At 52.6% G+C, this 20,344-nt stretch overlaps 1 protein-coding gene across 2 annotated transcripts in view; it reads left to right on the top strand.

Moving 5' to 3' along the window:
* The first annotated feature begins 13,556 nt into the window (after positions 1-13,556).
* HDAC4 (histone deacetylase 4) overlaps positions 13,557-20,344 on the top strand; it is a 294,013-nt gene continuing 287,225 nt past the window's right edge. For both annotated transcript variants that reach the window (XM_081491296.1, XM_081491297.1), the window contains exon 1: positions 13,557-13,868. The gene's annotated coding sequence lies outside the window, so the exon portion shown is untranslated. The remainder of the gene's footprint in view (positions 13,869-20,344) is intronic.

Here is a 20,344-nt window from a genome sequence, read left to right as displayed (position 1 = left end):
ATTTTCTTTTCAGCTGATGCGTGGCCTTGGCCCGAGCAGGGGGCAGGGGCAGGGGGCCAGGAGGTCTCTGAAAGGGCTTCCCCATGGGCTTTCCAACCATGATAACTGTTATTCCACAGGTGAGGGAATCAAGGGCTCTGTCATCTTCAGGGTAAGTCCATCCCAAGCTTCAGTTCAAGCTCACGTATGGAAGGAATTCTGCGCTCCCAAATCAGCAAACATTCCCTTGGGGCACATACGGAATGCTTATGAACTCTGGCCGTGGCCACATGCTGAGCCTCAAAGCAAACCTTACCAGGTCCTGTGAGTGGAACTGGGCCAAGACCACAGGCGGGCCTGCAAACCCAGAGCCCCGTGGGAGAGACTTGGGGTGGGAGGAAGGGTGCCTTGTGGCCCCGAGATTCCGAGCCTTCTGGATCATTTCTAGCTTGTCCCCCTCTGGGAGCCATGACAAGTCTGGCCCATCCGTCGTCCACTGCCGGCCACTGTCTCCACGTTTCCAGGGGAAGTTCTGGGGTTTCATAAGTTCTGGCTTCCGCTGTCCTTGCCAAGACCCCGAGCGATGGAAGAGGACCACCCTCCCTCCCCTGTTCACACGCCTCCCCTGCTTCTGCTCCGCCTGTAGCACAGGAATCAACTTCTGCTGCAGGAGCTGTCAGCCCCCGGCCCGGCCCATGCGTCAAGCTGATCTTCACTCGTGAAGCAAAGAGGGCTGGTGAGGGGGGTCTTGAGCTGGGAAAAGGGGGAACCATTCCAGCTGAAGCCTCAAAGGCCCCTCCTCCTGCAGGGGCTTGGGTCCTCCTTTCAGGAGAACACAAAGGCTGAGGTTCTGGGCACACTTTCTCAGCACCCTCTGCATTCAGGATCCCTTCCTCCCCGACCAGGCCCTCGGCTTAGCTGCAGAAACTTGCCAGGGAGGAAGTCAGCCTCCCTGGTAACCCAGCCTGCTGCACTCAGAGGTCACGCTGATTTTTCAGGACAGTTTGCCCTCCAACCACAGAAGCCAAGGCCGTTTTCCAGTGTGGCCTTGTACATGGTGCCCCGGGTGTCCTCTGACCGGTTGGCCTTTGGTTTTCTTTCTTCCAGGGCTTCTGCTGCAGCCAATAACTGCGAAATCAACTCCATCATCCTTAAAATTGCCCTTTGCGCCCCTTCTTCCAGGCACTGGTGGTGGTGGTCCAGTTGCTAAGTCATGTCCGACTCTCTGTGACCCCGTGGACTGTAGCCCACCAGGCTCCTCTGTCCATGGAATTTCCCAGGCAAGAATGCTGGAGTGGCTTTCCACTTCCTTCTCCAGGGGATCTTCCCGACCCAGGGATCGAACCCCTGTCTCTTGTGCTGCAGGTGGTCTCTTGCAATGCACACGGATTCTTTACCGACTGAGCCGCCAGGGAAGCCCCTCCAAGCACTGAGCCCTGCTCTACTCAGAGTGCCCGCGGCCTCTTTGCTCTGTGTCCACCCACTTCGGTGCCCATTTAGTAACTGTGATGCCTGGACTCACCAGGGTCACACCGCCCCATGTCCCTCCAGCAATGAGGCCCTGTCCTGAAAGTCAGCTTCATAGGACCAGTTCTGGTGCTGGGTCTCCAGTTGGGACCCCATCTGTCCCCAAGACAAGGGTTCGAGCACATATAGCTTATCTGAGGAGGTGACCCCCTGGGCATAGGATAGGGGAGCAGGAGCCTGAGAGAGGGAAGGGAGGAAGCTAAGACAGGGTGTCTGAAGGCACAGCTTTGGGCAACTGGGGCTCGTCCTGCTGGGGCCCCTGGAAATCGCCCAGAGCACCCCACTGAGGGCCCCTGCAGGGAGAGGAGCCTGGTGTTACCCACTCCTCTTGGTCACTAGAAGGCTGGTCCAGGGCACCATGTCCTGCCCTGTGCAGGCTGCCCTCAGGCAGAAGGCAGCAGGGGCAGCAGTGGGACTCCTGGGTGCTGGTGGTCCCAAGGCTGAGTACCTAGGGATGTGTGGGTGGGGGGTCACGCACAATGGCTGCTACCGGGTCTCATGTCCTTGCTGAGTTCTGTCAGTGAGCCTTGCCTTGGTAGATGCTTTCAGTGTTTGGGAAATGTCATGATTTCACCTTCATCACTGAATGAAAGGTTCACTGGCCCAGAATTCTAGGCTAACCTGTACTTTCTCTTAGCACTTTGAAAAGCCCAAAAGACTGCGGTCGATCCAGCTGTCAGTGCACAGGAGGAAATCTGTCGTTCCTTTTGGGTGCTTCTTATCATTGTTTTTAAGTTGAGAATAATTGCTTTATAATATTATGTTAGTTTCTGCCATACATCAACATCAGCCATAGGCATACGTATATCCTTTCCCTCTTGAACCTCCCTCCCTTCTCCCACCCCATCCCACCCCTCTAGGTTGTCAAGAGCACCAGATGTGAGCTCCCTGCCTCATGTAGCAGATTCCCCCCAGGTGTCCATTTTACACATGGTCACGCGTCTGTTTCAGCTGCTCTCTCAGTTTGTCCCACCCTGTCCTTCTCTTTAGGGAAGTTTCTTTTGCATTCAGTTCAGTTCCCTTTAGTCGCTCAGTCAACCCTTTGCGACCCCAGGGACTGCAGCACGCCAGGCCTCCCTGTCCATCACCGACTCCCAGAGCTTGCCCAAACTCATGTCTATCAAGTCGGTGATGCCACCCAACCATCTCATTCTCTGTCGTCCCCTTCTCCTCCCACTTTCAATCTTTCCCAGCATCAGGGTCTTTTCAAATGAGTCAGTTCTTCCCCTCATGTGACCAAAGTATTGGGAATTTCAGCTTCAGCATCAGTCCTTCCAATGAATATTCAGAACTGATTTCCTTTAGGATTCAATGGTTGGATCTCCTTGCAGTCCAAGGGACTCTCAAGAGTCTTCTCCAAGACCACAGTTCAAAAGCATCAATTCTTCAGCACTCAGCTTTCTTTATAGTCCAACTCTCACATCCATACATGACCACTGGAAAAACCATAGCCTTGACTACACAGACCTTTGTTGACAAAGTAATGTCTGTGCTTTTCAATATACTGTCTAGGTTGGTCATAACTTTCCTTCCAAGGAGGAAGCGTCTTTTAATTTCATGGCTGTAGTCACCATCTACAGTGATTTTGGAGCCCCAGAAAATAAAAGTCTGCCACTGTTACCCCATCTATTTGCCATGACATAATGGGACCAGATGCCATGATCTTGCTTTTCTGAATGTTGAATTTTAAGCCAACTTTTTCTCTCTCCTCTTTCACTTTCATCAAGAGGCTCTTTAGTTCTTCGTTTTCTGCCATAAGGGTGGTGTCATCTGCATATCTGAGGTTACTGATATTTCTCCCAGCAACCTTGATTCCAGCTTGTGCTTCATTCAGCCCAGCATTTCTCATGATGTACTTACTCTGCATGTAAGTTAAATAAGCAGGGTGACAACATACTCAACTGCAGCCATGAAATTAAAAGACGCTTGCTCCTTGGAAGAAAAATTGTGACCAACCTAGACAGCATATTAAAAAGCAGACACATTACTTTGCCAACAAAGGTCCATCTAGTCAAAGCTATGGTTTTTCCAGTGGTCACATAAAGATGTGAGAGTTGGACTATAAAGAAAGCTGAGCACTGAAGAATTGATGCTTTTGAACTGTGGTCTTGGAGAAGACTCTTGAGAGTCCCTTGAACTGTAAGGAGATCCACCCAGTCCATCCTAAAGGAATCAGTCCTGAATATTCATCAGAAGGACTGATGCTGAAGCTGAAACTCCAATACTTTGGCCACATGAGGGGAAGAACTGACTCATTTGAAAAGACCCTGATGCTGGGAAAGATTGAGGGCTGGAGGAGAAGGGGACGACAGAGGATGAGATGGTTGGATGGCATCACCGACTTAATGGACATGAGCTTGAGTAAACTCCAGGAGTTGACGGACAGGGAGGCCTGGCGTGCTATAGTCCATGGGATCGCAAAGGGTCGGACACGACTGAGCAACTGAACTGAACTGAACTGACGTGCTCCTTTCTGGATATGGAAGCAGCCTGTTGTTCCATGTCCAATTCTAATTGTTGCTTCTTGACCTGCATACAGATTTCTCAGGAGGCAGGTCAGGTGGTCTGGTATTCCCATCTCTTGAAGAATTTTCCACAGTTTGTTGTGATCTTTTGCATTGGTGTTGAGCCATACCACCACCATATGAAAAGTGTGTAATTACTGTTATTTCTCATCCTCAGACTTGGAGGACTTCCTGAAGCTGAGGAGCCTCTTCCTTCATCAGTTCTGGCAACACCTCTGGCAGAATCTTGCCCCTCCTCCCCTCTCCGCCGCTGGAACGCCTTGCAGTGGATCGGGTACCCTAGAAGAGCTGGAGTCAGGGTGCTCATGCAAACGATTCACTGGGGACCTGCTCTGGGGCCAGCACAGCGGGGCAGGGGAGAAACTTGGCAGACTTGTGATTCGGGCTCAAGCCTCAGCTCAGCCCAACCCCACGGGGAGCTCAGGGGGAGCTGGCCTTTTCTACCACTAGCAATCAGACATTGGCCTTTGGTGGGGGGTGTCCCCTCTTGGGGGAAGGGGGTGATCTCCCAAGCACTTCCAGGTGAGGTGACTCCTTTTGCCCAAAGACAGCACTCTGTGGAAGGGCGCAGCTGGGAGCCGTCAGCAGACCACTCCTCCGGCAGCTGGGGCTGGGCACGTCCCCAGGCAGAGGAGAGGGGCTCACGGCGTCACTGCAGCCCCTCTCCTCCTGAACTTCTGCTTCCATCTCCTCTTCTCTCTGGCCTGCATTGGGCTAGCTTCCTCAGAGCTGTCTTCCAGTTTGCTAGCAATGTTTTCTGTTATTCTAACATGCTTTTTGTCTTCCCCACTGAATTTTTAATTTTAACGACTTCACTCTGCCTGTCTGAAAGTTTTATGTGGTTCTTTCAAAAATTCATCTTGTCTTGTTCTTTTGTTACTTATTCAGTTCTTCCTTAATTTCATTAGTGATCTCTCATACATGTGTGTTAAACTCTCCTCTCTGACCTCAGTTCCTTGGGTGGAAGTATGATCCTTCTATTATTCTGCTGACCGTTGTCCATGGTTGAACTACTTCCTTTGGTTTTGTAATTTTAGGTTGTGATCTCATTTCAGTGAGGCTTGGTCTGTGGGTTGCAGCGTTTCCCTGGCTAGAGCTGTCAGCTTTTACCAGACACTCCTGAGAGTACCCCATCCCTGGACTTCTTTTTATGTGACCTTTTTGGTCTGAGTTTCCAGATCCTGAAGGTGGTGTGAATTCAAACCCGAGAGGGAAGCCCCACTGGAAGTTTCCAGGGGAGCCCTTTCCCTACTGAGAGCCAAGGTGAAAAGAGATCCTCTTCCTGGTCTGGTCCAGTGGGCAGGTTTCTCCCGGGTCTGTCCTTTCACCCAGGATGCGGAGCTTGAAAACCCCAGCTACGTACGAGGACCTCATACCCAACTCCAAAGCTGGGCATCAAAACCCAAGCCGTGGTTAGAGCGCCCAGCAAAGGGTCCTCCTGACGAAGACATCATTGAGGAGACTGCTGATCTGTTTCCGTCTTCACTCCTGCCCTCTGGGGATTTCCCTTACTTTCTCGTGCGCTTAGCTCTGGGTTTTTAAAAACCTTATCTTCGAGGCAGCATTCCTAGGTTTCCTGAAAGGAGACTCTTTCTAGGTTGTCTGAGTCCTGCTCTCTGCCCTTTCCTCTACTGCTGAAATTAAACTGCAAGAAACAACGTCTTTCCACGACCTTCCACACCTCCAGTTCTTTCTGCCCCTAACCAGAGCCCACTTGTCGATGCAGCTCACGAAACCCCCAGTTCCTCCCCTCGGGCCTTCTACTAGCTCTCCCCACTTCCTGTCCCAACCAGCTGGACCCCATGGCGAGTCACGCCCCCACTGTGGCCAGCACCCAGGGTCCCCATTCTTTGGCTCTTCATCCCAGCCACCGACCCTTCCTCCGTCCAACTGTACCCCTTCTTTGCATGTAGCTTCTGAGCTAACAGGAAAAACAAAGGGCCTGGTGCCATCAAACACACTCACTACTTGAGGCTTCAGTCAGGCCCTTGGCACCGCTTGGCTGTGCCCCCTTTCCAGCCCCCTTTCCAGCCCCCTTTCCAGCCCCCTTTCCAGCCCCCTTTCCGACACCTACTCAAGCTGCTTCTGGCACACTAGGCTCGTAGCAGGCACATGAGTACTGCTGCATGCCGCTACTATTACCAGCCTGCACTGGTTCCCGTGTCTTAGCTGTGACCTTATCTATTATACAATCAAGATGCCATCCCCAGCCTCCCACCCCCACACCTAGAAACACGTCTCTATCTATCCTTGTACCATAAACAAGGCTGAGCACCGAAGAATTGATGCTTTTGAATTGTGGTGTTGGAGAAGACTCTTGAGTGTCCCTTGAACAGCAAGGAGATCAAACCAGTCAATCCTAAAGGAAATCAACCCTGAATATTTGTTGAAAGGACTGATGCTGAAGCTAAAACTCTAGTACTTTGGCCACCTGATGCGAAGAGCCGACTCATTGGAAAAGGCCCTGATGCTGGGAAATATTGAAGGCAAGAGGAGAAGGGGACGACAGAGGATGAGATGGTTGCATGGCATCCCTGACTCAATGGACACCAGTTTGAGCAAGCTCCAGGAGACAGTGGAGGACAGAGGAGCCTGGTGTGCTGCAGTCCATGGGGTCGCAGAGTCAGACACAACTGAATGACTGAACAACAGCAAATCCATTCAACAAATCCAATCCATGGAGTCTCCTTCTGGTCAAGGCTTTTCCTGCCTGGGCTTTTCGGTCCTTCTCTTTGACCGGAGAAGAGGGGCCCCTGACCTGGACTCACACTTTCCAGGACCCCCTCTGCCTCTCCTCCAGCACTTCCCAGGGTGGGAAGTGTATGGGGCAGGGTGCTAGCTCTCACCTGGGGCCCAGGCTCCCTGTTCCAGGTCCAGTTCTAGGTACTGGAGTCTCAGATTCCCAGTCCAAACGGCAGAACTTGTTTCCTGCAGCCACGCAGGGGCCTCTTCCGCAGGGGAGCACTCGCCCCTCTCCTGCCCTCAGCGGACAGTTCTGGCCAGTGGGACAACACAGCCTGGCATCGACCCTCCCTACTTCCCAGACCCCAATCCTCAGACCCCTTTTCCATCACCCCAGTCCCCTGGGACCATGGTTCCAAGCAGCTGCTGGCGCTCAACCCGTGTGTCAGGCTCTGCTCTGGGGGACCTAAGACCCTCGGCAGTTAAACCCCTCAAAATGCCCTCATGCCCAAACGGATTTTCTCATCCCCCATTCACTTACCTCTCTGCATAAAACAGCAATGGCCTCTCATGAGGATGCCTTCCAGGCGCCCCTGCCTCCAGCCTCTGGGTCCCCTTCTTCCTCCTGCTTTTCACATGCAACCCTCCTCCTCACAGCTGCCCACCCCTTCCTGGGCCTCCCTCCTCCCACAACTGCACCTGCTTCCACACATTGCTGACCTTCAGATTGTGTCTCAAAACCTGAGACAACTGAAAACAAACACAGAAGGTGGGATAGCCAGCTCTGGCAGGTTTGGATGGGAGGGACCCAGTCGAGGTCTCCTTCACCCAACAGTGATCAGAGCCCGATGCCTGGCTGGGAGGAGCTGGGTGAGCTGGCACAGGGCTTCGGGATGCTGAGACCATCAGGCCACAGAGAAAGGTGGTGCCTGGAAGAGACAGAATCCTCAGGGCTGGGGGACAAAACCTGAGCCCACCCCCTAGCCCCCTCCACACACCTCCCTCTCCAACTTGGCAGATTCTCCCACCTGTCCTGCAGTCCTGCACATCCCTGACTGGTCTGACAGTGTCTCTCAGCTATTTGCCCCACGTCTCTGGGTTAATTCCATGTCCTTTTGGAGAATCTTTTCTTACATGGAAGTGACCCATGTTCACTGGAGAATTCAGAAAGCTAGGATGAGCGAATGGAGGGCAGCACCTTGTATGAGGCAAGCCCTGGGGCTCTGCTGGATGTCTTCCTGTCTCCTCCGTGTCTACACACACTCGCATTTATAAAACCCATACCAAGCTGTGATGATGTTTAAAGCTCTCCCTTGTCACTTAGAACTATCATGTGAATTTCTTTCCATGGTATTAAGTCCCCTATTTTTGTAAACTTGGAGATATACAGATATCCATATATCTTCCAATCACTGTTGGATGCTTTTAGCTAAATCTTTATCAACATCCACATTTATTTCATTAGAAAGAAGCTCTAGAGGTGGGGGTCACGAGATGAAAATATGCAAAACGTTCAGGTAAAATAACTAGTGTGTGTCCAGTTAAGTACCTGTCTAAAGGTTTCTTCCTGTTGACACCCGTTGTTAAGGTGTCCTTTGCATTTGGTGTTATCAAATAGGTAGGTAAGGCATCAGACTTCTCTCATTATTAGGTAGTGGGCTGTTTCATCATGTTTACAGGGCATTTCTCCCTTTGTGCTCCCTTTTCATGTCCCAGCCCACCCTGCTCTTGGAATGTTCATCTTTGTCTCTCTTCTTGAAAGCAGTGTACCTGTGAAGGAGACCAAGGTTTCCTGAGACACGATGACCTTCCCCAGTCGTTCATCTGTTAAACTCACTTGTCTTCTTACGCACCCTCACTTCAGCCCCCATCGGGCCGCACTGCCTTCAGTGCTGTTTTGAGGTTAAGATCCCTCTGTGACGGGCACAGCTCTTAAATCTCAAGAGTTTTGCTCAGTGTTACCCCGTGTGACTCCCAGTCCAGTGACGTGTCTCCACCACTGCAGAGAGCGCTCTTATGCCTGGTTCTCAGTTGGTCCCGTCTGCCCCACCACAGAACCAGGCTTCTGACTGCCATCCTCATAAACTCTTTAGTCTGGTTCCCGAAGTTCATGTTAATGGAGTCATGTAGTATCTAATCTTCCGGATCTGACGTTTTTAACCACATTTCTGACGTCCATCCATCTGTGTCAGTAGTTCCTTCTTTTTATTATGGAGTAATATTCCCTTGCAGGAATATGCCCCAAATGGATTTATCTAGTTCCTTGCTGATGATACCCCAAATTATAATTGCAACATAGTCAAATTTATCAACATTTCCCTTTACAACTGTTGGCAGTGTCCTATTCCATAACCCTAGAGAGATGGCCACTAACAGCTTTTTCTTAATACTTCTATGGCCTTTATTTTTTAACACTTAAATCTTTACTCCATCTGATGAGGTAGGAATTCAACTTCATTTATTTCTCTCTTAATGATTGACAAGGGCCCTACCACACCGTTTTCTCACCAATTTGAAAAGCCGCCTTTATTATATTTTAAATCCTTACAGGAGTGATGTTCAAAATATTTAGAAATTGGTGCTCCCACGGAGTGCACATGCTGGCTGGGTATCTGACAGAGTTATTCCACTTGCTTAGGGCTGTTTCTTTACTTCCTATTATTTTCCATCGATCTCAGCCAGGGCCATGCAATTGTCATTATGGAGCCTGGATAATACATTTTGTTTTCTGGGTGCACAGTTTCTCTGTGATTTCTCTTCTTTCGGACTGTTCTCAAATGTTTATCCTTCCAGCTGAATTAGTCAACCATTCTGTCAATTCCCATGAAGTTCCATTGGGATTTCATGTCACATTTAGGTATTGAAAATGTTCTTTTGCTAATGTAGATTGGGAAATTTCCATTGCGTTTTTCTAATGCATATAAAGTGCTGAGCACAATGGTTGCCACATGGCAAATATTCAATAAATATTAACATATATAATTGTTGTTTAGAATCAGTTTTTTTTATCCCCCCTGCATGGATCACAGCCTTATCCTGGCGCAGGAGCTTGCATAACTCCATGAGGCTCTGAGTCCTGCTGTGCAGAGTCACCAAAGATGGACGGGTCACAGTCAAGAGTTCTGACAAAACGTGGCCCACTAGAGGAGGAAATGGAAAAACCACTCTGGTATTTTTACTGAGAGAACCGCATGAACAGTATGAAAAGGCAGAAAGACATGACATCAGAAGATGAGCCTCCTGGGTTGGAACGTGTCCAATATACTACTGGGGAAGATCTTTATAATTGACCACTTTGCTGAACTAATTCTAGATTTTTAATTTAATTTTTTCAGAGTCTTTAGTGCTATCTTTATTTTTGAGCAAAGTACTTTTTTTTTTTTAACTTTATTAACACCGGGATTTGTGTTCTTCTGGAACAAAGCCCTTCAAGTTGGGACCCTGTGCAACACCTCTGTAGGAAGCCTCATGAGGACGTTTCTTGGTGTCCTGGCTGTCCCTCCACCTTTGAATCTCAGCCCCAGCCTTAGAGACCCCCTCACAGTGTGCAGACCTGTAGTATTGAGCTCTTGCTACTTGCTGTGAACAGGTCTCCTTTGGCCAGACAGCATCTCAGAGATCTGTGGATAGACACAGCCGCCCAGGCCCCCATGTTCCTCTTCTGCAGAAAAGGGAACTGGGCCTCACCCTTGCCAGGCCCTCCCTCACCTGGAGGAGCCCTCTGGACTCCCGGGAGCCCTAGGTGGCAGAGAAAGGGGCCTACTCATTTGTGGGCAGGGATTCTACCTTTTGACGAGTCCAGCTTAGGATTCACATCCCAGAACTCCTTGGTGGGACTTTTCCTTGCAGCCCCATTTCTCTCGTTCTGTACTTAAATGAGTTTTACTAGACACATAGGCAGCATTTTCTCCTGACTGTTGAAAACATTAAATCATCTGTGAAATGACTTTGTACCTTGATTTTTATCATTTAAATGTTCCTCAGCCTCTGGTCTTGTTTCACCTTCCATGAAAATCTGATAAGGGTACTGCTTCCATTACTGCCCAGGTCACTAGTAGTCATTTCCTTCAGCTGTGTCTGTTTTAAATTTTTGCCATTCACCACTCACTTGCTTCAAAGTTAAGCTATCTCAGGACAAGCATTACTATTTACGCTGCCCAAGGTTTGCTAATCATTACTTATTATTTCAAGACATTTTATGTATTGCAAAATACTCTTTCATTTTGAAAATTGTGTTTTAACCCACGTAGCTACATTTCTTCTAAGAATCACCTACCAAGAATATTAAAACCAATCTCTGCTCATTTCCAAACGGAAAGGCCCTCATAAGGCATCAAAAGTCTCTGTCAGCATCCTATCCATTGACGTTGTCAGATACTCCAACAAGTTTCAGCTCTGTCTCTAGGGTTATTCTAAGATTGCCAGTTAAACTGGTCTATGCTCCAATTTAAACCCTGAAGAATTCAACAAAATAATTACAAAAGATAACACAAAGTAGTGATTTTCATTAGAATTACTTATACTTTTCTCTTCTGAAAAAGCATCTGGGCCATGAAACTTGGAAAAGCTCAAGCTTTAAGCCAATCAGTGATGAAGGCTATCAGTGCCACTTTTCTTGGTGTTAACAATGGACTGATGCTGAAGCTGAAGCTCCAGTACTTTGGCCACCTGATGCGAAGAACTGACTTATTGGAAAAGACCCAGATGCTGGGAAAGATTGAGGGCAGGAGGAGAAAGGGATGACAGAGGATGAGGTGGTTGGATGGCATCACCGCCTCAATGGACATGGGTTTGGGTGGACTCCGGGAGTTGGTGATGGACAGGGAGGCCTGCCGTGCTGCGGTTCATGGGGTCACAAAGAGTCGGACCCGACTAAGCGACTTAACTGACTGACTGAACAATGGCTAGAGGGTGTCAGCTCAGGACTCTTCCTTACTGCAACTATCTCTGATGACATGATCTGTTTTGGCAGTCTGTCCACCGATTTTTCTTCTTGACCAAGTTCTAGAGCTAAGAAGTGTTCCTGTTTTATACGACCTGCCTGTATGTATATCCTCACCTGTGCGGCTGTGCTTCGTCGCCCAGTCCTGTCTCCCTTCTTTACGACCCCAAGAACTGTAGCCGGCCAGGCTCCTCTGTCCATGGGGATTCTCCAGGCAAGAACACTGGAGTGGATTGCCATGCCCTCCTCCAGGGGATCTTCCTGACCCAGGGATCGAACCCAGGTCTCCCATATTGCAGGCGGATTCTTTACAGTCTGGGCCACCAGGGAAGCCCATCCTCACCCTACAACTCTTGGTCTTCAGTTTCACGTTACAAAGCCTGTCACCTAAGAACATTTTACCTTTGAGGGGAAAACACCCTTCGATGCAGTTCTCAGGTGAGCTCCCCATATTCTGCTTTCTAGGAAAGAAGCCGCTTTTGTTGAAACACAACATTATTACCACAACATTTGGTTGTTAAATCTCAAGTTTTTTGAGCATGTTTGGTGTGACACATCCTGAAAGGTTCAAAGTCTCTTGCAGGGTATCAAGTTTCATGCAAACGAAGTCATTCTAGAACCACAGAGATCCCGTGCAGGGCAGCACTTTTACTACAGAAAGCGTTTTTTTGTTTTTTTAAATAAACAAAACATTTCCGAAAGGGCTGCAGTTTGAACACCACTGTTCAAGGCGTTTTCTTCTCTGGAGGCTCCATCTTCTGCAGGAGCACCCCCCGACGCCGGCAGTGCTATCCCCATGCAGGTGCGACACTCGGGATGGGCTGCCCAGTGGGCTTCACAGCTCCGACCTCGCCGCAGACCACACCACGCCCTCCGGGGGTGCGGCCCAAAGGGAGTCTCCGAAGGCATCGGCAGGGCACAGCACAGACGCTGAGCACTCGGGGTGAATGGATTGGCCGGGACTCCCGCCCGAGGTGCACGCGCGCCCGGAACGACCGGAAAGTAGGTGGGAGGCCGTCCCGCGGCCTCCGCCCGGGACCGGGGGACCCGGACCATCCTCGGAGAGCGCTCGCGCAGCCCCTGGCCCTCCGCCGGCGCAGGCGCACTGCGCTCGCCCCGCGCCCGCCGGGAAGGCCGGCCGGCCCGGCCCCGCGCCCCCAAGGCCGCGTTCCCGCCGCGGGGCAGGGCGGGGCCCTTCGCGCCTGCGCACTCGCCCTCCGCACCGCCCCTGCGTCGCCGGGAGCAGGCCGCACCACGTGACCGCTGCCCGTACCCAAAATGGCGGCCGCGGCCGGGCCCCACCGGCTCCCCTCTTCAGCCCGCGCCTCAGCTTCCCTTCGCCAGGAGCGCGGCCCGTTCGGCCCTCACCGCTGGGCCCCGCGGCGCAGCTCTCTGGGGGCGGCGAATGAGGCTCGCCGGGGCCGCGGCCCGTGTTGACAGTCACCACCCGCCTGGACTCCCAACACTCGCCCAACCGTCAGGCGCCCAGCCGCTGGCGCCTGGAGCGTCCTACGGTAGCCCCGCCCCTGGGATTGGCAGCTTCAGCAGCCATTGGGGAACAGGAGGCGGGCGGGGGCGGAGCATCGCTGGCGTTCGGAGGGCGTTGGGTCTGGCGAGTTGGAGGCCGCGGGCCGATGGGCGGGATCAAGCGGGGCTGTTCCCGCGACCCCCAATGGGCCAATGGGAGGGCCGCCGGGCGCCCGGGGAGGGCGGGCAGAGGGCGGGGCCGAGCCGTAATTGACGAGCTCTTCATTAGAAACCGGGCGGGAGGGAGGGGCCCGCGAGGGGAGGTGATGCAAGGCTGGCGCAGCCAATGGCCGCAGGGCCGACGGCGGGAGAGCGGGGCCGGGGCCGCTGACGGGCGTCGGGGTTGGCCTATCAGCGTCCGCCTCGGTGCCGGAGGGGGGGAGCAGCATCATGGTTCAACGTGGGTCAATTTTTTGTGAATGAGGAGGGGAGGTTGTGGGGCCGCCGCTAGCGGAGCACCGTCCCCACCGCCGCCGCCGCCGCCGCCGCCGCGCCCGAGCCCGCGCGCCCGCCCGCCCGCCCGCGCCGCCGCCTCAGCCGCCTGGGCCCGGCGCGCCGCGGCCGCGTCCCCGCCGTCGCCGCCGCCCGAGCGCCAGCCCGCCCGCCAGCCGCCCGCGGTGGTGGTGGTGGTGGCGGCGCAGGCTGAGGAGATGCGGCTCGGAGCGCCCGCCGCCGCCGCCGCCGCGGTAAGCGCTGCCCCGGCCCGGCCCGCGGGCCATTGTCCGCCCCCCGCCCGCCCCCCCGCAGGCCGCCCGCCCGGCCGCCCGCCTCCACGCCCCCGCCGCCCGGCCCGGCAGGTGGACGCCGGGGGTCCGCCCGGCCGGCCGGCCTGGCCCCGGCCCGGCCCCGTGCGCCCAGGCCGCGCGGCCCCGCGGGCGTCCGGAGCGGAGCCGGAGCCCGTCCCGGACCTTCCCCGCTGCAGCCCCCCGGGCCGGCGGGGGCCGCCCGTGGGGCGGGGGCGCGGGACGGCCGGCGGGCCTCCCCGGGGCGCCCGCTCCGGTCCAGGCCGAGCCCTCGGCAGGTGGGCCGGGGGGCTCCCGAGCCCCTGCGGGCGCCGTTTATGTAACTTTGTCGAGGCTGTGAGTTTGCAGAAAAACGTCCCTCCCGGGGCTGGCCGGCGGGCGGGTGGGGGTGCGCCGTCGCCGGCTGTGTGTGCCCCGGACCGGAACGGCAGGGGTGGGGCGCCCGCGACCCGAGGGGTGCAGGCAGGCCGAGCCCTGGGCCCCGTCCTGCCCAGGTGATGGGAGCCGCGCTTGGCGGCATCGCAAGCTCACACCGTGGCATCCGAAGCAAATTATCTCGTATTTACATTGAGCGTTGAATTATTTGACACTGTTACAGCAGGAGATCGTGCGTATCAGTCGGAAAGGCCGGGGGTGGAACCCAGTGCACTCATTTAATGCACATCAGAAATTTGTAATAACTTGCAGCAGCTGATACGAGTGTTTTCTTTATTGCATGTTGTAAATTGACCTGCTGTGACACAATTTTCAAATAAAGTGTTGCAGAAATTAAGCTCAAGTTATTTTAAAACTAATGACTTTCTTAACTAAATCCTAATTGCATTACTGTAGAGACCTACCTAATTGCTTGCAGCAGCTCTCTGCCTGCCCTGGGCGAGGGAGGGAAGGGGCCTGTGGAGTCACTTTCCTTCCCCTCTTCCCTCCGTTCAGGCTTTTCTGTTTATTCCCACAAACCACCTAAGCAGGGAGGCCTCGGAGTAAACATGTAAACAGCCCTCGCCCAGCGCCAGCCGAGCAAGACTGGGGTAATACTGGTGGGTCTGCACCTTGGCCTGGTTTCACTTTTTCTTTTGTACCGTGATCGTCCGTGGCCTGGAGTTTTAGTTGCTTCTGATAATTCTTTCTTTGGGTTGAGCCAGGAGAGGTGATGATGGTGACTGGGGGAGGGGGGCAGGCCGGGGGGAGAGAGAGGGATTGAATTAAGAAAACTCAGCTGCTTGTATACAAATATACACTACAGCAATTACAAAGCAACAAAAGTTATTGCAGAATTTTGCAGTCACTATGGCAACACAATTACTCTATTATAATTGGAAATGCAAAATGCCACCCTCTTAGAAGTTTCATCAGAATGGAGTTTTGGATATCAAAAATATGTGAGATTTAATTTTTTTTTTTTCAGGTAGCTCCTGAGAATTCTCAAATCTGTGTTCAATTATCTATTTTTAAGACCCATCAAGCTTTCCCAGATATTCTACTCCCTGGGCTCTGTCGCATCTTTCCCCAGAACTCACATTTGTGTGGGAGGGAAGTATTTTCCTGCCTTAAAAACACACACCCTGACACATTGTTAGACTTCTATAGCTTTCTGTGTTCTGGGCTTTTATTTTAAAGATTAAATACCTTCCTAAAGAGAGCAGTAATCAGTCAGAAAAGAAGCACGATTTATGCGGCAGGCAGATGTAACACTGCCCTCTTTAGGGTTAGTTCTCTCTCCTGCGAGCGGAACTGGCAGCAGGAGCGCCCCTGGGAGAGCCCTGGGCTGGGGGTGTGTGCGGGGGCGGATGCCTGTGGTCCGCACGGAGGCCTGCGAGGCCTGGGGACCAAGGACAGATGTGGCCTCAGCAGCCCTGAGCCAAGAGAGAATGTTCTGTGGTCAGCAGCTTCGCAGCCATGCGAAATAAAAATCTCTAAATGCCATGTTCTCAGAGGCCTTGGGGGCCGTTACTGTAGCAAGACGGACAGAACAACATGGCCCCCGGGCCACGTGCGGCCAGAGCGCAGAGCCTGCTTCAGTGGCCAGAAACGTGCTTTCTAAGGATGCCCCTCGTCATGTTTACCAGGAGGACTCCAGTTCTGGAAGTTTCCGCACATCGTGGGGTTGCTGCAGTTGAATTTCGTTATAACTCTTTGCTTTTAACTACTGCATATTTATGTCCGGTAATCGACTTCCATTTTCCAGCTGCATTGTGAGGTTTCAATGCAGCATGAGTGGCTTTGAATTCTCATCCTTTGATGTTGGGGGTGGCACCCGAGGAAAGGCGACTTTGTGCCGTCTTAATTGCCAGAGCAGAAGAAACATTTCATCACTCCTGGAGAATCTGTCCATACGGTTTTCTATTGAAAACGGCTGGGCTTTCATCGCTCAGAAGCTGCCATGAGCTATAGATTGGTACCTGATGGAGGGAGCGGGGGACGGCTCCGCTGGGGGTGGCGGGGTGACTGCCCCCGGACCCGAAATCCCTGCTGGGGATCCGCGCCGGCCCAGCCTCCGCGGAACCTCCCTCGCTCTAGCTCTATGGCCTGCGAAGCTGAGCTTGGGTCCCCACCGTTCTAGCAGGAGGGCGAGTTCTGCCCCATTGGTTGCAGCCCCTGCTGGTCCTGGGGTGGGGGCCGGAGAGCCAGTCTGGAGGGGGCTTGGTTTGAGTCTCATGCGGTCGGTCGGGATACACTGTGGTGTGCAGTGGGTTGGGGTCTTTTGGCCTTGACTTAGAGAAAAGCACAGGGTCTCTGGTTCAAGTCAGACGAGGGGCCCTGTGTCAGAATTGATGCTGCGTCTTCACACACCTCAGCAATGTGTGTTCACAGGCCGTTTCTTTGGGGAAATGCGTCACTGAGTTCAGATCAGCGAGTTCTGTTAAGAGGTCATTTTCTTCTCTTGGGCTCGTGTGACTGAGGAGATGGGGTAGGTGGGTCTGTTTCGGGAGCAGGGTGGGCTCTTGGCCGCCTTTTCTGACTGGGCCTTCTGTTGATCTTCTCCAGCGAAGGTTTCCTCCCATCACGGCGGGGGCGGACTGGCCCCTGCATCAGCAGAGGTGGAGCCAGCCTGGTTCTCTTTCCTAGTGAGGAGATGATGACACTCGTCCAGTTGACCCTTGAACAGCATGAGGTTGAAGCACATGGGCCCACTTATCTGTGGGTTTTTTCAGTTAATACTACACAATCTGCTGTTGTCTGAATCTGGGCCGTGGAGCCATGGACACGGAGGGCTGACTGTAAAGTTATCCTTGGGTTCTCCACCGTGTGCGAGGCTGGCACCCCTCACCCCCACGGTGTTCAAGGGGCAGCTGGGAATGCAGCTTAGACCAGTCGCTACCATTTAATGAGCAGCTACTTGGGGCCATGTGCTGTCGTAAGTACTCTCCATGGGTACCCCATTTCTCTCTCCCCAAGGCCTTAGGAGGTGGCTCCTCTTGCCACACCCGTTTTGCAGAGGAGGCGCCTGAGATGGACCTGAAAATGTAGCGCCTGGTGCCCCTGCTAGTGTTAAGCCCCCGAAGCGGACCCCTTCTCTTCCACGCCTCTGATTCGGGGCCGCGGATGGTCTCGAAGCTGAAGTTCGGCATCGTCCGTGGAGGTGCTGGGAGAGCACAGCCTGTTTGAGAAGAGGGCCGTCTGGGATGCCTTTTGGGTTTAGTTGTGTTGGGCGGTGTCAGAGCTGTCATGGGTGAGTCTGTGTTCTGTAGCGTTTCTTGCTGGCTTCTGTGCTGTGTGTAGAGCTGGGAAGGCTCCGAGCAGTCCTGGCGGTCAGCGGTGGCTGGTCCCACGCTTGGATCTGCTCCTGAGGCTGCCTGCGGGTGGGCGAGGGTGGTGGAGGGCGCCCGGTACCAGGGTGCGGTGGCCTCCGCCGTTCGTCTGTGGGATCGCCTTGGAAGAAAGCATCCCAGAGACCAGAGACTGAAAAACCACCAACTCAATCCATTCGTGTTTTAACAGTAAGCCAGAAACTTTAAAGAAAATACCGACAGATTTAACACTCTTAAGAGTTAAAGAAAATTCTCCTTGTCAAAAGACTTCATAAGTGAGGTTAATGGATAATGAGAGGAAAAAAAAAAGTCTGTAGCATATTATGCTTACAGAAGGTTAACAGTCAATATGTAAAGAGCTTTAACAAACCAATAAGAAAGCAGTGACCATTCCTCTTGTAGGATGAGCAGAGCAAATGGACCTGCGAATCACAGTGGCTAATAATAAAAAGACTCAGCCTTACTAATAAGGAACTTTAGCTGGAAGCATTTGTTCATGCCCACATTGTCAGCACAGGCTAAGTTTGACAGCAGCTGTCGATGGTGATAATAGTAATTCTTATCTTCCATGGGTTTTGTGAAATTTAAATAAGTTAATATATGGAAAGTGCTTACAGCAGAGTCTGGCACATCGTAAGCACAATGTAAGCTTTGGCCATTATTAGTTATTAATTACTTGATTACTCTCAGGAAAAGTTTATGTGTCAAATTTTTAAATGGCCATTCCTTTTGTTCCAGCAATTCTACTTATTGGAATTTATTCCTAAGAAAGAATGTGATAAGCACATGGGTATCCAGATATGTTCAGGATGTTATTGCTGCATTGTTTGTAGAGGTGATACTTACTAAATGCATTTAAGTGTTTTTGTCCTGTGGAAATCTATGCATGTTATTGCTGCATTGTTTATAGAGGTGAAACTTACTAAATACATTTTGGTATTTTCATCCTGTAGAAATCTATGTGTGGGCTCACTGGGCAGCAGAAGCGTGCGGCGTGTTAAGTGAAAGGAAAAAGGGGGTCTGGAAGTGTACCCAGAGGACCCATCCCTTCTTCTTTTCAAGCTCGGGGTCTCCAGAGTGACAGCAGTGGCCTCCTGGGGTGCCAGGAGAGCAAGGTGTGAGCAGCTTTCATTGTCTCTTTAAGTTTGTTAAGTGAAGTAAGTGGAAGTCGCTCAGTCGTGTCCGACTCTTTGCGACCCCAGGGACTATACAGCCCATGGAATTCTCCAGGCCAGAATACTGGAGGGGTAGCCTTTCCCTTCTCCAGGGGATCTTCCCCACCCAGGGATTGAACCCAGGTCTCCCACATTGCAGGCGGATTCTTTACCAGCTGAGCCACAAGGGAAAGGCCAAGGATACTGGAGTGAGTAGCCTAGCCCTTCTCCAGGGGAACTTCCCGACCCAGGAATTGAGCTATCAGGGAAGCCGCTTTTTTCTTTGGTGATATTGTGTAAATTTTACACAATATGTAAAAATAGGTTCTGTAAGTGTGTAATACTTCTTTTAAAAAGTCTGATATTTCCATGGGGGAGGGGAGAATAGTCTTCAACCTCATTATTTTTAAGGGAGGAAAACCAAATCCTTGGTAAGCTGATACAAGTGCTTAGCATGGGAAGAATCGAGGGGCTCTGTTTCTCCGGCTCTCCTAAGCGCTCCGAGGCAGCGCTGGCCCGGCTTGCGCTGCAGATGATACCTGGGTGGCTGTGACCAGGGCGGATCCATCCCTTCATTCCCATGCTCACGCCCTGCCATGTGGTAGGATCCTGCTGTCTGTTCCCCTTACCTCCTCCCGTAGCCCCTGTCCTGCTCATCTGCTTGCTTCCCTGCTCCCTGCAAGCCCCCTGGGCCTTTGCACACACTGTTCCCAGTTCTTGTAGCTGCCTGTCTTCATCTCGTGTCTTCTCTGGTCCCTCAGTCTAGGCGGAGCCTTTGGTCCCCATCGAGCATGGCCTCACAGCCTTTCCCTCCTCCCTAGCGGGGTCTGCTGTGTAATTTCAGCGGCTCATTGCGACATCAGTGGTTGGCTGGCACCTTTCTTACTGGCAGGGGCCTCCGTGGGGCGGAGGGGCCCCGAGGGCCTCCTGCCGGCTTGGTGCTCGGCGCCTGGCCGTGTCCACGTGAGTGGCTGGGTGGCCGGGCACAGGGTGCTCTGCGGGCTCTGGGAGGAGAGCCTGGTGCGGGCTGGCCCCTGACCTTGCAGAGCCGTCTGTTATCTGCCCAAGTGCTGGGATTGCCTGCTTCCTCCCGCCTCAGTCTGGGACTCCTTGCTTCTGATTCTGGAGATCATATGCTTTTAAGTAGATGCCATAAATACAAGGGAAGTGGGTTTGTGATGCGGAGAGGAACGAGAGGAGGAACAGCTTTAAACTCACAGCTGTCAAGTGGCCAACGGGGCCGTCGTGCGCAGCCCACGAGCATGCAGCGCGACCTCGGCCCGGAGGCCTGGGGCCCGTGCTCCAGGCTGCCTCCGTCAAAGGCTCTGTCCCCTGCTGGTTTCAGATCACAGTTAATGACGTTATCTAGTCTTTTCTTATTTAACCTCCTCATTTTAACATGATAGCTTCATACGGTCACGTCTTTGGAGTCTGCTCCCTTTAAGAACACGAACGCTAGGCTGTGTCTGTTCACTGTTGTTTATGAAGTATCCTGTCCGTGTGGGTCAAGTGCTTCTGC

The sequence above is a fragment of the Giraffa tippelskirchi genome, chromosome 5 (assembly GCF_054371585.1).
Source record: "Giraffa tippelskirchi isolate mGirTip1 chromosome 5, T2T-mGirTip1v1.2.pri, whole genome shotgun sequence".
NCBI lineage: Eukaryota > Metazoa > Chordata > Mammalia > Artiodactyla > Giraffidae > Giraffa > Giraffa tippelskirchi.
This window is presented reverse-complemented; position numbering and strand designations above follow the sequence as displayed.